The 13,427-nt window shown below is 39.2% G+C and overlaps 1 protein-coding gene across 16 annotated transcripts in view; it reads right to left on the bottom strand.

Moving 5' to 3' along the window:
• ST6GAL1 (ST6 beta-galactoside alpha-2,6-sialyltransferase 1) overlaps positions 1 to 13,427 on the bottom strand; it is a 155,717-nt gene that overhangs the window by 45,519 nt on the left and 96,771 nt on the right. For all 16 annotated transcript variants that reach the window (XM_067034194.1, XM_067034190.1, XM_067034189.1 and 13 more), the window contains one exon: positions 7,665 to 7,800. The gene's annotated coding sequence lies outside the window, so the exon portion shown is untranslated. The remainder of the gene's footprint in view (positions 1 to 7,664; positions 7,801 to 13,427) is intronic.

Raw genomic sequence — 13,427 nt, 5'->3', positions numbered from 1 at the left:
AGGTCCATCCATATCTCAAAATGCAAGATTTCATTCTTTTTTATGGCTGAGTAATATTCATTGTGTGTGTGTATGTATGTATATATCACATATTCTTTATCCATTCACTCAGGATGCTTCCATATCTTGGCAATTGCAAATTATAAAGAATTCTGCAGTGAAAGTTAGAGTGCATAAATCTTTTGAATTAGTGTTTTTGTTTTCTAGGATAAATACCCAGGAGTGGAATTGCTGGATTGTATGGTGGCCCTATTTTTAATTTTTAAAGAAGACTCCATACTGTTTTCTGTAGTGGATGCACAAATTTACATCCCCACCAACAGTGTACAAGGGTTTCCTTTTCTCCACATCCTTGCCAACACTTATTTCTTGTCCTATTGATGATAGCCATTCTGACAGGTATGAGGTGCTATCTCATTGTGGTTTTGATTTGCATTTCCCTGATGATTAGTGATGGTGAGTGCTTGTCTTCTTTGTCTGAGATTAACTGACCATACGTGCATGGGTTTATTTCAGTCTCTCAATTCTGTTTCATTGATCTATGTTTCTGATTTTTTTTTTTTTTTTGCCAGTACCATACTGTTTTGATTACTGCAACTTTGTAGTATAGTTTGAAGTCAGGGAGCCTACCACTTCCACCTATGTTCTTTCTCAAAATTGTTTTGGCTATTTGGGTTCTTTTGTGGTTCAATACAAATTTTAGGATTACTTGTCCTAGATAAGTGAAAAATGTCATGGGTATTCTGATAAGGATTACATTGAATCTGTAGATTGCTTTGGGTAGCATGGATTTTTTATGTTTGTTTGTTTTTTTGCGGTACGTGGGCCTCTCACTGTTGTGGCCTCTCCCGTTGCAGAGCACAGGCTCCGGACATGCAGGCTCAGCGGCCATGGCTCACGGGCCTAGCCGCTCCGCGGCATGTGGGATCTTCCCGGACCGGGGCACAAACTCACATCCCCTGCATCGGCAGGCGGACTCTCAACCACTGCGCCACCAGGGAAGCCCAGAATGGACATTTTAACAATATTAATTCTCCTGATCCATGAGCAAGCACAGTATATCTTTCCATTTGTTTGTGTTGTCTTCAATTTCTTTTATCAATGTCATAGTTTTCAGAGTATAGGTCTTCACCCTCTTGGTTAAATTTATTCCTAGGTATTTTATTCTTGTGATATGATTGTAAATGGGATTCTTTTCTTGATTTCTCTTTCTGATAATTTATTATTAGCGTATAGAAATACAAGAAATTTCTGTATATTAATTTTGTAGCCTGCAACTTTACTGAACTCATTGATTAGTTCTAAGTTTTTGGTGGTATCTTTAGGGTTTCCTATACATAAAATCATGTCACCTGCCAATAGTGATAGTTTTACTTCTTCCCCTCCTATTTAGATTCCTTTTATTTATTTTCCTTTTCTGATTGCAGTGGCTAAGACTTCCAGTATTATGCTGAATAAAAGTGATGAGAGTGGGGATCACAGAGGAAATGCTTTCAGCTTTGCACTGTTGAGCATGATATTAGCTGTGGGTTTGTCATAAATGGCCTTTAACATAATAATAATTATTATTATAAATGGGATGTTCCCTCTATACCCACTTTGTTGAGAGTTTTTTATCATGAATGGATGTTAAATTTTGTCAAATGCTTTTTCTGCATGTGATTTTTAGCCTTCATTTTGTTCATGTGATGTATCACATTGATTTGTGGATATTGAACCATCCTTGAATCCCTGGAATAAATCTCACTAGATCATGATGTATGATTCTTCTAACGTATTGTTAAATTCGGCTTCTAATATTTTGAAGAAGACTTTTGCATCTATGCATCAGGGATACTGGCCTGTAATTTTCTTTTTTTGTAGTGTCTTTTTTGGTTTGTGTATCAGGGTAAATTTGGCCTCATAGAAGGGGTTTAGAAGTGTTCCCTCCTCTTATATATATATATATATATATATATATATATTTTTTTTAATAGTTTGAGAAGGATAAGTATTAACTCTTCTTTAAATGTTTGGTAATTCCCCTATGAAGCTGTCTGGTCCTGAACTTCTGCTTGCTGGGTTTTTTAGATTTTTTTGTTTGTTTGTTTGATTTCTGATTCAATTTCATTGCTGGAAATTGAACTGTTCAGATTTTCTATTTCTTCCTGATTCAGTCTTGGAATACTATATGTTTCTAGGAATTTATACATCTCTTATAGGTTGTCCAGTTCGTTGGTATATAATTGTTCAAAGTATTCTGATTGTTTTTATTTGTGATATTGGTTGTAACTTGTCTATCATTTCTGATTTTATTCTATTGGGCCCTCTTTTTTTCTTAATAAGCCTAGCTCAAGTTTTGTCAATTATATTTATCTTTGCAAAGGACCAGCTCTTAGTTTCATTGATCATTTCTATGATTTTTTAGTCTCTACTTCATTTATTTTTCCTCTGATGTTTATTATTTCCTTCCTTCTACTAACTTTGAGCTTTCTTTGTTCTTCTTTTTGTGATTCCTCTGGGTGTAAAGTTAGGTTGTTTACTTGAGATGTTTCTTATCTCTTGAGGTATGCCTGTATCACTATAAACTTCCCTCTTAGAACTCCTTTTGCTGCATCCCATAGATTTTGGATTATTATGTTTCTATTGACACTCATCTCAAGGTACCTTTTTATTTCTTCTTTGATTTCTTCATTGACCCATTGGTTTTTAGTAGCATGTTGTTCAGTCTTTACATATTTGTGTTTTTCCAGTCTTCTTCCTGCAATTGATTTCCAGTTTCATACCATTGTTTGAAAGGATGTTTGATATGATTTCAGTCTTCTTAAATTCATTGAAATTTGTTCTGTGGACTAGCATGTAATCTATCCTGGAGAATGTTCCATGTGCACTTTAAAAGAATGTGTATTCTGCTGTTTTGGGATGGAATGTTCTATTGATATCTATTAAGTCCGTTTGGTCTAATGTGTTTTAAGGCCAATGTGTCTTTATCGATTCTCTATCTGGATAATCTATCCATTGATGTAAGTGGGGTATTAAAGCCCCCTACTATTATTGTGTTACTGTCAATTTCTCCCTTTATGTTTATTGATATTTGCTTTAAGAATTTAGGTGTTCCTATCTTTACAAATGTTATCTCCTCTTCTTAGACTGACCCCTTTATCATTATGTAATGCCCTTCTTTGTCTTTTGTTATAATTTTTGTTTTAAAGTCTATTTTGTCTGAGTATTGTTATCCCAGATTTCTTTCCATTTCCTTTTGCATGGAATATCATTTTTCATCCTTTCATTTTCAGTCTGTGTGTCTTTAGTTCTGAAGTGAGTCTCTTGTAGGCAGCATATATATGTCTTTTTTAAAAATCCATTTGGCTTCCCTATGTCGTTTGATTGAGGTATTTAGTCCATTTACATTTAAAGTGATTATTGGTAGGTGTGTACCTATTTCCATTGTTACTGGTCCAAGTTGTTTTTGTAGTTCTTCTCTGTTCTTTTCTTCTTCTTTTAGTCTCTTCTCTTGTGGTTTGATGTTTTTCTTCAGTGCTGTTTCTTTTTTTTTCCTCTTTTTTTCATGTGTGTGTGGTGTGTGGTGTGTGTGTGTGTGTGTGTGTGTGTATCTATTGTAAGTTTTGTTTTATGGTTACCATGAAGTTCACATATATTTATATACAGATAGATACATAGATATAGATTTATTTTAATCTGGTAGTCATTTAATTTTCAATATATTCTAAAAGCTCTATGTTTTTTACTGTCCAATATTTCATATTTTTGACATCATATTTTACATCTTTTGTGTAACCCTTAACTATTATTGCAGTTACAGTTGATTTTACAAATTTTGTCTTTTAACCTTTATACTAGATTTTCAAGTAGTTGATCCATTGCCTTTTCTATATATTGTCTTTACCAGTGAGATTTTCTTCCTTCATATATTTTTTTATTTCTTGCTATAACCTTACTTTTCACTTAAAGAAAGTGTTCACTTAACATACCTTGTAAGGCCAGTTTAGTGGTGATGCCCTCTTTTAGATTTTTGTTTGTCTGGGAAACTCTTTATCTCTTCTCCAATTCTGAATGACAACCTTGCCAGGTAGAGTATCTTTGGTTGTAGGGTTTTTTTCTTTCAGCACTTTACATATATCATGCCACTCCCTTCTAGCCTGCTAAGTTTCTGCTGAAAAATCAGTTGATAGCATTAAGGGGGTTCCCTTGTATGTTACTCTTCATTTTCCTCTTGCTGCTTTTAAAATTCTCTCTTTGTCTTTAATTTTTCCCTTTTAATTATGACCTCTTGATATGTAACCTATAATGGAATAAAATCTGAAAAAAAATTAACTAAATCACTTTGCTGTACACTTGATTTACAATACTGTATTAGTTTCAACTATATTTCAATTAAAAATTTTAAAAAGTAATAAATCTCGGTTGCAGTGTGAAAAAAATATATGTTGTGATATGGATCTTTTTGGGTTCATTTTGTTTGGGACTCTCTATGATTCCTGGACCTGGATATCTGTTTCCCAGGTTAGTAAAGTTTTCAGCTATTATTTCATCAAATATGGTTTTTTTTCTACCCCTTTCCCCCTCTCTTATCCTTCTGGGACCCCTATAATGCAAATGTTAGTATGCTTGATGTTGTCCCAGAGCTCCAGTAAACAATTCTCAATTTTTTAAATTCTTTTTTCTTTCTGATGCTCTGATTGGGTGATTTTCCACTATTCTGTCTGCCAGGTCACTTACGTGTTCTGTATCACCTAATCTGCTGCTGATTCCCTCTAGTGTATTTTTTTTTCATTTCAGTTATTGTATTCTTCATCTGTGACTGGCTATTTTTTATATTTTCTAATTCTTTGTTGAAGTTCTCATACTCCTCTATTCTAATACCTGAGTTTGGTGAGCATATTTATGACCCTTGCTTTGAACTCTGTATGGTGTATGCGGTAAATTACAATTACTTATGTCAGTTTCATTGTTGTTTTTTTTCTGGGGTTTTATCTTATTTTTCATTTGGAACATATTACTCTGTCCCCAGGATGCACCAGCGGCCACCATCTTGGGAAGTGCTGGAACTGCAGGGGCTAGAGTTACAGCCTGGTGTGGGCCAGGACTTCTCCCAGGGTGCACCAGGGGCTGCCACGTCAGCAAATGGGGGACAAGTTGGAGGAGCCACGTACAGGCTGAGGGGTAGCCTGGGGTGTGCTGGTGTGGTCTTGGCTGGCTGGCTAGAATGTCAAGTGCTTTTCAATCCACTGCCTCTGCACTGGGACTGGGAGCAAGTAAGTTTGTGCACAAGCTCTTTAAGAGCATAGTCTCAGTTTCCTACAGCCCTCCAGCTCGCCCAGTCATAAGTTTGAAAACCAGTTAAGGGGGCTTATCTTCCTGGTGCTGGTCCCCAGGGCTGGGGTCCCCAATGTGGGGCTTGAACCCTTTGCTCTTAGGAAGGACCTCCAAGTTTGTGATATCCTCTTCCTCTGTGGGTCACTTGCCAGAGGTGTGGGTCCTGACTTGATCGTGTCTCTGCCCCCTCCTACCCACCTTGATGTGTTTTCTTCTTTATATCCTTAATTGTATAAGAGCTATTCTGCTAGTCTTCAGGTCGTTCTCAGAGAAAGTTGTTCTATATGTAGTTGTAGTTTTGCTGCGTCTGTGGGAGGAGGTGAGCTCAGGGTCCTCCTACTCCACCATCTTGATCCCACCTCACTGAGACTCGAATTTAAGCACCAAACAGTGCTTCCTACCACTAAAGACCTCAGGAACCAGTAACTCTAGGGAGGATGGGTGCTTACCTTGGGCCACCAAAGTTTTGGAAGTGATGAAATGTACACAGAGGGAGAGTTCAAACATGAGATCATGAAATGGGGGAGGCGCTTGTTGCATCATCAGAAAACTAAGCAATTCAATTTCCCCAGACACCCAACACAGCTAATCATAGGACACTAAGACAGCTGAGGAAAAACTAGCAAAGAAGGGAAAGTAGCATTTCAGAAGTGCCTACTATATGGTAGGCACCCTACCTGCTTTATCTCATTTAATTTTTACTATACCACTATGGGAGAGGTATTAACAACCCCTCTTGAGAAAATGAGGAAACAGGCTTAGCAAGGATACAGGGCTTCTCCGAAGTCATTAGCTAATCAGTGCTAGAACCAGGATTGCAACCCAGATCTATCTGACTAAAAGTCCATGGTCTTTGGACTAAAGAACAGGCATTGTGAAAAAGCACAGTGAATAGTCAGTGTTGACCAACTAGGACTCAGAAATCAGGATCTCTAGCGACACAACTGCTGGAAAGTCACAGAATAAACGCCCTCACCATCAGCACTGACACTACTCATGTGCACTGTTTTACCAGTCAGGCAATGCTTTCACAGCAATTAGGTTTATGAGACCCAGTATAACCCTGTGAGATGAGCAGAGCAAATTTTATTAGTTCCATTTGTTCCACCCCAAACTACGGTTTTTAAAATATAGATAATTTGCAAAGCTGCATGAGTGATTTGGAAATGATGGAGTTGGGACTTAACTTTTATGTGTATGAGTGAAATAAGACAGGAGTTAGGGAGGTGGAGCCTGGTTCACTGTCTCACTGGTCTTAGGCTCAGAAGGGTTTGTGTTCGACTTCTGCCAGCACCTACTCTCCAAGGTTGAGTTTCCCAGGAAAGAAGAATTCCCCAAACCTTCAACCATAACACAGTCTTACAACTTTAAGAAAGCCTCAGCCTTCAAGGCCAGTGCTCTGTCGTGAGTGCCTCAGGGCACTCACGTGAAACCTCATTCAGGGCTCCCAGTTCTCTTGACCACCACCCTCTGTTGAAGTTCCAAGTCTACCAGCTGGCTGGAGCTTCTGCTCATAGGCACTTAGAGCTTCACTCTCATCTCTCAAGCTGCTCTAGAGAGACAAGGACTTGAAGAAGTTTCATCTAAGCAGCCCAAACTGAAGGAAAGGAGTAGTAAATATTTCTCCCCAGATTCTTTGGGAAATCAGTCCAAAATTTTAATTTCCCAATCACATCCCAGATTGCCTTCTTAAGCCTCTAGGACTCTGCACTGCTGTAATCTCTCCCCCTGTCCATTTGCCTGGCAACCAGACAGCATTACCTTTCTGCTTCTGGCCTCCTGTGGAGCCCACCTCCCTTTCCTGTTCTCCCAGCAAGAACAGCAGCACTGTTCTTGCTCCCTGCTGCTTGCCTCTAGTGTTTAGTAATGCTTGCTTTTCATGCTGACCCCCTGTGTATCATCGAACACTTACGAGCCCACCAGGCTTCTAGAAGAATAAGTAACGACTCGCATTATCACCTACAGAGAACAAGCCAACACTGAACCAACAGAAAGAAAAATCCCAGCCAAAGTAGGTCTCCCGCCCTAGGCTACTCATCACTGGATGCCCAGTAGCAAATGCAGGGCTTAGCCATAGTAGGTGCTTTAAAAAGGTAGACTGAATTATAGAATAACTTTAAATCTTATATTTATAGTTTATAGAAATAGGCAAAATAGGCAAATCACTTATCTCCACCCCTCATTGACTAAGGACTGAAAAAAAAAAGAAGAAGAAGAAAACAGCAAAGCTGTAGCCAGAACTTCAGCCCCTCTGTGGCTCCTCACCAGCGCACTCTGCCGTGCCGATCCCAAATAGAAAATGGACCCCGGTGCTGCCTCCATATCCCACACCTCCAGGTGTTCCTTACCTGCTTCTGGCTAATCCCCCTGGGGCTGCAGGCCCTCCAGGTCCTCAGGAACCAGCACTATTCCCCATGGGAGGAATGTTTGCTTTATTGGGTCTGGAGGCCAAGGCTCATTTTTCTCAGGATGATCAAAAAGCATCTACAAAGGAGAAAAAAAAAGATGAGTTAAGTGTCGTTTTCCAGCAAGGGCAGAGTTAAAGATTAACAAGATAGACAGGGACCTCTGCTACACTTCAGTGCCGGCCCTGGAAGTCCCAAGGGCTCAGAAAAAGAGAGACAAAAGCCAATGGGGAGGGGGAAGGGTAAGCTGTGACGATGTGAGAGAGTGGCAGGGACATATACACACTACCAAATGTAAATTAGATAGCTAGTGGGAAGCTGCAGCATAGCACAGGGAGATCACCTCTGTGCTTTGTGACCACCTAGAGGGGTGGGATAGGGAGGGTGGGAGGGAGGGAGACGCAAGAGGGAAGAGATATGGGAACATATGTATATGTATAACTGATTCACTTTGTTGTAAAGGAGAAACTAACACACTATTGTAAAACAGTTATACTCAAATAAAGTTGTTAAAAAAAAAAAAAGCCAATTACAGGTGCAGTGTTCTGGGTTCATAAACAGCACAGAGAGCCTAGAAATAGTCTGATACTAGATAAGAACATGAGCAAGCACCACCGACCAATCTGGGAAGAAAGGATTGTTTAGTCCCTGGTTTGGGCATACATAAACAGCAATCTGGGGAAGAGAGGATTCAGTTCATCCCCAAATGAACTCTAAACAAACTTTTAAAAAATTATTTTCAAAGAATATTTAATGATACGTGAAAGTTCTATCAGTATAATGTTAACTGAAATTCAGAAAATATACATTTTTTAGAATTCACATGTGAGAAAGGCCAAAAAAAACAAAAAAAAACAAAACAAACACCCTGGATGGTACAATAAGGAGTAATGGGGGTTTTCATTTTTTGTAATTTTTTTATATATTCCAAAATTTCTAAAGTGTACATGTGTTACTCTTAGAGTTGGAAAAAATTATAAAAATATAATTTTTAAAAGCTAAAAATAGAACTCTATATTTGTTAGCTCTCTTCTTTCTGACAGAATGTAGAAAAATAACAAAGGAAATGTTTAATAGTCAGTTGCATGAAAATTCCAACTTGTATACAATAAAAAATACTGTAGTAAAAAGGAAGATAAACTCAAGGTGTGCAAAAGGTTCAAACAGTAAAAGCCTCTAGAAATGAACAGGCAATCAACCTGAACAGACAAATCACAAAACAGAAAATACAATTAATGAGCATATGAAATTACGATTACTCTTGAGAGAAACTCAAAAGAGGCAACTGAACATTAAGATACTAGTTTGTAAAATTAACATTAACCAGCAGTTTTCAAAATGATTAATACTCATTGCCAGGCAGATTGTAATGAAGTTGGTATATTTCAAGAGAGCAGTAGAAATTAATTTAACTTTTTTAGAAAGTAATCATGCCATAGAATAAGAGCTCATGACTATGAACCAAGTTATTGTACTTCCAGGAAAAAAAAACTGAATAAATAATTCAAAGGGAGAAAAGGTTATCTATTTCAGTTTCCTTATATGTAAAATAATTCCCTACCTTACACGGCTGTGGCGAAAACTGGAAGAAGATTCATGAAGTAAAGAATGAGTTTTATAAAGCAATATGCATGTGCAAAAAGAAAAATAGCTTTCAGTTTCAAAATGATTTATAATGGTGAAAAATCTACAGTTAAGGGACTTCCCTGGAGGTCCTGTGGTCAGACAGAACTTCGCCTTCAAAAGGTTCAACCCCTGGTCAGGGAGCTAAGATCCCGCATGCCTCACGGCCATAAAACTAAAACATAAAAGAGAAGCAATATTATAACCAATTCAATATCCCCAACAGTTTTGCCTAAATTACTCAACATAAAGAAAGTCAAACTGAAAAGATGAGAATTTATCTCTTCTCAGTTTGCTCATCACCTGTTTTCAGGTCTCAACCATGTACATTTTTTCTAGATATTTGGACATGCATAACTTTTAGTCACAATGTGACTAAATATGTACAGGTAACATTCTGTGTTTCACTTTTTTGTTATAATATTTTAAGCATTTTATTTCATGTTGCTACTTAAATTCACACACCATTGTGTATATATTCTATCTGGTGGATATAGCATATTATTTCGTTACTGCTGGAAGCTTAATTATTAACCTTTTCTCCTTTTGAATTATTTATTTAGTTTTATTTCCTGGAAGTACAATAACTTGGTTCATAGTCATGAGCTCTTAATTCTATGGCATGATTACTTTCTTAAAAAGTTAAATTAATTTCTACTGGCTCCCTAGCAGCCTCCTGGTAGAGTCCAAAAAAAAAAATGTCTCTGAAAGCTATCCCTCTTTTCATGTCGTGTAACTTTCCTGTGAGGCAGGGGGGTTTGTGATTATGCAAGCAGGATTACCATTTGTCTCCTCCTACCAAAAATGTAAACTCTGTAAGTGTTGGCCTTTCTTCACTACTATCCTCAGTGCCTAGATGCATGTCTGGCATATGGTAGGTACTCAATACCTACTGGTTGAATGAATGAATGAGGGAAGTGTTGCCAGCCCTTAAGAGGTCTACACTTACCTCAGGCATCATTGATGGACAGGGCTCTTTCTCAGCAGCCTCACTGAGAACACTTTGGGCAGTCATCGGCACTTTGGATGCTGCCTCTTGCCTGTATATGCTGCTTCACTGCCATTCCCTCAAAGCATGAGCTGCTGGGGCATGAGACTTTTATTTGGGTTCAGTGCACAGACATCAGAGGAGTGCAGCAAACCCGCATCTTCCTCCCACACATCGCATCTGCTCGGAACAACTTGCCCTCTAAGGAGATTAAAAATTACTCCCCACTGTTGATTTCCAAAAATCAACCAATTGAAACAAGTGGTATAACTGTTGATCTATATCTGTTGTAGATGATGAGGGCCTTCCAAAAATAGTCACCGCTGCTCATGAGATAGAAGCAGTAGTGATCTTCAACCAGCTACACAAGTGGTAACAGAATCCTCAACTCTCTGGGGGAGAAACTTTAGCACTCACGACAGTAACAGCTACCAAGTATTTAATATTAGCTATGTTCAAAGCACTGACTATAGCTTAGGGGTTAAGAGTAAGAACTCTGGAATTAGACTGAGCTGGGCAAGAGTCCAAACTCTGCCTTTCCCCAGTTACATGACCTTGGATAAGCTACTCAACCTCCTAGGACTCAGCTTCTTTATCTGTGAAATGGGAATAATAATAACAGAGCCCATCTCATGGGATTATTTAAATAATCAAGTTAGATAATACACCCAAAGGGACTGCAATAGGAACTGTGACAAAAATTATCCACGTCACTTCATTTACCCCTCCCCATACCCTACTGTGTGGATACCACTACTACCCCCATTTTTACAAATGGGAGACTGAGACAGGTGTGATGAGTAATTTGCCCAGAGTAACTCACTCGTGACACTCCAAATGTCCCATGCTCTTTTCATGCCTTTGTAGCCCTGCACATAGAGTCCCTTCTGCTTGAAATGTCCTTTCCTGCCCTGTTCACACAGGGCCGTGACCACTCAGCCTCCTATACCAGCTCAAGTGCCCCTGGACTCTGAAGCCTGTCTTGAACCCCACGGAGACCGTCACAGCTCCGCTGTGCCTGTGCTGGCTCTCATCAGACCACATGACACTTACGCATTTGCAGGTCTATCCCAACCTTTAAGATTTATTTCTGGTCCCCTGCATCAAGCCAGGCTCTGCTCCAGAACTGGGAAGTGCTCAGTCATGTTTGAACGAAAGAATGAGGCTAGTTCGGACACCACTCCTCCCCATCCCCACGTCCTTCAGTTGTTAGAATCACTCCCACCACCTACCCACCCATCACCTTCAATTGCCGGAGTCCCCTTTACAGCACTGCTGTGGCAGGTATTCATTCCGTCTGGTGAGTACACTGAGTGACAGGAAATTCACCACCTCCCCACGTTGCACATGGCTATGTGAGCAGCTCTGCCTCTTAGAAAGGTCTTAAAATGAAAAGAAATCAACCTCCCTGTAAATATAACCCCAGCAGTTTAAGCTCAGCTCTCTGGAGCCATATAGACTCAGAATGAAAACCAGTAACACTTGCTGAGCCCGTGCTCATCCCATGCTCAGTGCTGGGAACTCCACATGCACCCACTCATTTTATCCTTGTGGCAACCCTGTGCAGACCCCTTGCTGCTGTATCTTCTCCTCCACCCAGGACAATCTTCCTCAGCTAGCTCCTGGCTCACTAGAATTCTCTCCAACGCTACTTCTGTCATAACTCTTGGTGGCATTAACAATCACTTATAGAATTATTCTAGTCAACTCCAATGACTGTGACCTCAGCAACTCACCCCCAAGGTCATAGCTTTGATCTTGTCATTTCCAAAAACTAGACTCCCTTCATCAAGGGATGCCTCGATTTCAGGCATCCTTCTCTAATCACCACTCCTATCTCTGCAGCTTAGTCCAACCAGTACCCAACTCTAACAATCTTCTGTGTTAGATCCTACTACCTTCCCACCGTCTCTCACTTCCTCCCTGCCATCCTTTCCCTTCCTATCCAGCTTGAATTCTATGGTCAGTCATTCAGTTGACCTCTCTCATCACACATGTTTGGATAAACCCCAATCCTGGTTAAATCCAACTCTCTGTCCTACTCCACACCTGCAAGCAGGCAGCTGAACATGGCTAGAGAAAATCATGCAACGATGCTTAATGATGTCACTTCAAGTTCATGATCACTAACTGCAAATAGCTCCTTAATGCTCCACAGCAATGATATGCTCCTTTTCCAGTCAATTCATCTGCCACTGTCCTAGAGGACTGTATGACTTCCTCCCCACTAAAAACTCCTCTTATCCTCACCCTCGCCTGATGAACTTGCTACTTACTCATAGAAAAAAAGGAAGCTACCAGAGTAGAACTTCCACACGCATGCTTTTGTTATCACCGCTACTCAACTTACCTGCATTTATGCCCGAATGATCTCATTACTATGAATTAATTGGCTGCATCCAACACTTGGCAATATCCAACATTTTTCCATAAATCCTACACACTCTTGTCTACTTAAGGACATTCTTAAAAATCCCCCTTTTTTCTTCCGCATCAATAGGTATCTTTCTCTCAAAGAGCATGCTCATCAGCATATAGGTATGCTATTATTTCCCCTATCTTAAAAAAAAAAACACCTCTCCTGATTGAGGCAGCCACTACCTGACCCAGATCAGTCTCAGCATCACTAACAATGGGACACCTAGACAGTTTTTGCCTTCTGAAGTGAGACAGTATGAAGCACATAGCACCGCGAATGAAAAGTTCTTGCCCCAAATGTTTAATCTGTAAGTGATCAATTCTTTATACACAATTCCAGTTTTTCAGAAATACAAGAGAAAGAAGAACAAGTTAAAAGACACCCTAATTCACCAGATGTATCCAGAAAGCAGGACATTCTGTAGAACAATTGAACTAGTTTCATCAACAAGTCAATGGACACAAAAAACAAATGACTTAAAAAACACAAAAAACCACAACAGTCACATGCAGTCTGCAGACCTTTGGTATGAAGAGAACAGCACTGGGGAGAAATGGGGGTATCTGAATATAGACTGGGTATTATATATGATATTAAGAAATCACTGTTAATTTCGTTAGGTTTAATAATAGTATTATTATATTATGATTATATATGTGGTTATGTTAGAAAAAAA

This window comes from Kogia breviceps, chromosome 5 (assembly GCF_026419965.1).
Source record: "Kogia breviceps isolate mKogBre1 chromosome 5, mKogBre1 haplotype 1, whole genome shotgun sequence".
Lineage (NCBI taxonomy): Eukaryota > Metazoa > Chordata > Mammalia > Artiodactyla > Physeteridae > Kogia > Kogia breviceps.
Note: the sequence above shows the minus strand (reverse complement) of the source record. Positions and strands in the feature narration are given on the sequence as shown.